Raw genomic sequence first — 3,870 nt, 5'->3', positions numbered from 1 at the left:
TCTGGGCCCTGCCCCATTGTCACCCAGGTGTGCCGCTGACTGGGAGCCAGAACATCCTGGTGCCTGCCTGGGATTTCCCATGGTCATGGGCTTGGCCTTGATGCCCAGCTGGTCTTCCCACTTCACTTTGGAGCCCCTGAAGGTTTTGTTCTTCCGGTTGGAAAGTACAGGACTCGGGGGGTTTTTTAAAAATTGTGGTAAAGGGCTTCCCTGGTGGCGCAGTGTTTGAGAGTCCGCCGGCTGATGCAGGGGACGCGAGTTCGCGCCCCGGTCTGGGGGGATCCCACATGCTGCGGGGCAGCTGGGCCCGTGGGCCATGGCCGCTGGGCCCGTGAGCCCGTGAGCCACGGCCGCTGAGCCATGGCCGCTGGGCCTGCACGTCCGGAGCCTGTGCTCCGCAACGGGAGAGGCCACAACAGTGAGAGGCCCGCGTACCGCAAAAAAAAAGAAAGAAAGAAAGAAAGAAAAAAAAAATTGTGGTAAAGTACATAGAACATAAAATCTACCACTTTAACCATATTTTGTATGTTATTCTTTTAACATAGTTAGATTCTCTTAGCCAACGTTAAAGAGTTTTGCATCCATGTTCCTAAAAGTTTTGTCTATAATTTCCTCTCATTAAGCATTTTGTCAGGCTTTTCTATCAATGTTGCACTCACTTTTCTCCCCCACTTTTTTTTTTACTGTGGCAAAACCCACATAGCACTTTGGGTGACAGTGATTTGTCCGTGAGGGTTCATCGATTGTAACAAACATCCCCCTCCGGCAGAGGATGCTGATGGTGGGCAAGGCGGCGGCGTGGGGGGCAGCGAGTCTGTGGGACATCTGGGTACCTTCTCTCTACTTTGCTGTGAACCTAAAATGGCTCTAAAACTAGTCTATTTTTTAAAATACCATGAAATTTACCAAATGAATCACTTGTAAGTGTACAATTCCATGGCACCCAGTACATTCACATTGTTGTGAAGCCATAACTTTTTCCTCTGGCAAATGGGAAACTGTATCCATTAAACAGCAATCCCCCCCTCCCCCTCCCCCTCCCCCAGCCCCTGGTAACCACGATGCTACCTCCTCTTTCTATGATTTTGACTATTTTCCATAGCTCGTATAAGTGGACTCAAACAGTATTTGTCTTTTTGTGGCTGGTTTATTTCACTGAGCATAATGCCCTCCAGGTTCATCCATGTTGTAGCCTGTGTCAGGATGCCCTTTTTAAAGGCTGAATCTTATTCTGCTATATGGATGGACCACATTTTGCTCATCCAGTCATCCACTGATGGACACTTGGGTTGCTTGCATCTCTTGTTTATTGTAAATAATGCTTCAAAGTACAAATATCTGTTCTACTCCCGTTTTGACCATTTTTAAAACACTCTCTCAGCAAATTTCAATTATATGATACAGTGTTATCAGCTATAGGCACCATGTTATACATGAGACCCTCAGACTTTATTCATCTTATAGCTGAAAGTTTGTACCCCTATATCAACCCTTCCCTGTACTCCCCCGGCACGCCCGCCACCCCAGGCCCTGGCAACCACTTTTCTACTTTCTGTTTCTACGAAATCTTTTTTTCTGGTCTTTCTTTGTCTGGCTTATTCCACTCAGCATAATGCCCTCCAGGTTCATCCACGTTGTTGCAAATACAAGATTTCCTCCTTGTTCAAGGCTGAATAGTATTCCCATGTGTGTGTGTGTGTGTGTGCGCCACATTTTCTTTATCCATTCCCCCACGGACATACACGTAGGGTCTTTCCATACCTTGGCTCTTGGCTTTTGTGAATAGTATGAACATGGGGGGGTGAGGGGTGCAGATATCTCTTTGAGATCATCATTTCATGGCCTTCAGACGTATACCCAGAAGTACGATTGCTGGATCACATGGTAGTTCAATGTTTGACCACTTTTCAAATGTATAATTCAGTGCCATTAGGTACATTCACATTGTTGTGCACATAGGCTGAGGCTTCTGGGATCCAGCACACAAGTTTGGGTTCCACCCAGCAGGGAGGACACCCCAATCTCCAGGAGCCACTGCATGTTTTTTGTTTGTTTGTTTTTTTGTTTTTGTCTTTTTTGCAGTACGCGGGCCTCTCACTGCTGTGGCCTCTCCCGTTGCGGAGCACAGGCTCCGGACGCGCAGGCTCAGCGGCCATGGATCACGGGCCCAGCCGCCCCACGGCATGTGGGATCTTCCCAGACCCGGGCACGAACCCGTGATCCGTGCATCGGCAGGTGGACTCTCAACCACTGCGCCACCAGGGAAGCCCCACGGCGTGTTTTTTAGGCGGGCTTCTCACTGTCCTCCGTCCCCAGCCTCTGGTCACCACCACTGCAGTTTCATGGCAGCCCTCCTGGACTCGAGCCCCCCCGCTGCCCCCCTCCCCCTCCCCCTCGCCCCTGCCTGGGGCCCAGCAGCAGGGCCCCTCTGGCCATGCACCTTCCCCCTGCAGACCCCATTATGTCAGCAGACCAGTGCTGCCAGCCTGACCTGAGCACAGTCAGCCTCTCGCTGACCCCCTGGTGATGCAGAAAGCCCCCTCCCTGGGTTCCCAGCAGACTATCTCCCCCACCCCTCCCCGACCCTTCGCTCTCCACGTGATGCTAAAGTTTCCGGGCCTGGAGGGGAACAGGCTGGGTGAGGGGAAAGTGCCTCGGAGTTTATCAGGGTTCATCTGACCGTCTAACAGCAGGCGCCGGGCTGCCAGCATCCCCAACACTTGGATTTCAACCATTTTCTCCACTTGACACCTCTCCGCCCCCTCCACACATAATAAGCCCCATTCTTCCCCAGCAGGGACCGCCCGTGTTGGGACCCCAGGCTCAGCTGAAGCCGCCCGGCTCTTCTTCCCTTTCCCGCCGTCCATTCAGCGGAAACCCTAGCTGCCCAGGCAGAGGGGCGCCCAGGCGCTGGCTTCTGCCAGGGGTGATAACGCAGGCCCGGCTGCCCAGACTGTGTGGTCATCGGCAGGTCACTAGGTCTCAGCTTCCATCATGACCCCAGAAGCCAGAAAGAATAGGCTTGCCTCTCCTGAACTTGCAGGGAGGGCTTGGGAACTGCTTTAGTCTAAATGTGAAAGTCCTGCAGAGGAAAGGAATAAAGAGCTGGTGGGAGAAAACAACGACAATAATTCCAAGTATTGTGCCTAGAATGAGGCTCTGCTCCCTTAAAGGGACAGTCCGTTGGGAGCAGACGAGGGTAATGAGGGTCACTTAAGGACCCATCCTGGGTGAAGCAGACCCATCCTGGGTCATAGCACAAGGTACTCAGGCTTGACTGCAGTTTGCCACCTGAATACGGCAGCAAGAGCGCTTCTGCTTTGGAGAGCTTTAGTAAGAAATTAACCTGAGAGCTATAGCTTTTTTTTTTTTTAAGAGAGAGAGATTTCATATTTTAGACGTCCTATTTTGTCAGGTGCTCAGAAGCGCCTGTGACTCCAAAGATGTTAAACATAAAGGTGTTGTGATCTAGCAGGGTCATTCTGTACCTGCTCTTCTGCAGCTTGGTTTTTAATTTCATGCATGTTACACAGCTTTCTGTATTCCACGTTGCATAATACATAGCTAGCTTTAATAGCTATAAACTGTGGTATTAATGTGCCCTTCCTTAATGACTGTCTTCTGATGACCATTTAGGCCATTTTTTTTTCAAGTTGATTCATTTCACTATAATTATTTAAAAAATTTTTTTATTGAAATAGTTGATTTACAATGTTGTATTAGTTTCAGGTGTACAGCAAAGTGATTCAGTTATATATGTACATATATAAATATATATTCTTTTTTTTACTTTCTCTTTCATTATAGGTTATTACAAGATATTGAGTATAGTTCCCTGTGCTATACAGTAGGTCCTTGTTGGTTATCTGT

Source organism: Lipotes vexillifer, unplaced genomic scaffold (genome assembly GCF_000442215.2).
Source record: "Lipotes vexillifer unplaced genomic scaffold, Lipotes_vexillifer_v1.1 scaffold7, whole genome shotgun sequence".
NCBI lineage: Eukaryota > Metazoa > Chordata > Mammalia > Artiodactyla > Lipotidae > Lipotes > Lipotes vexillifer.
Note: the sequence above shows the minus strand (reverse complement) of the source record.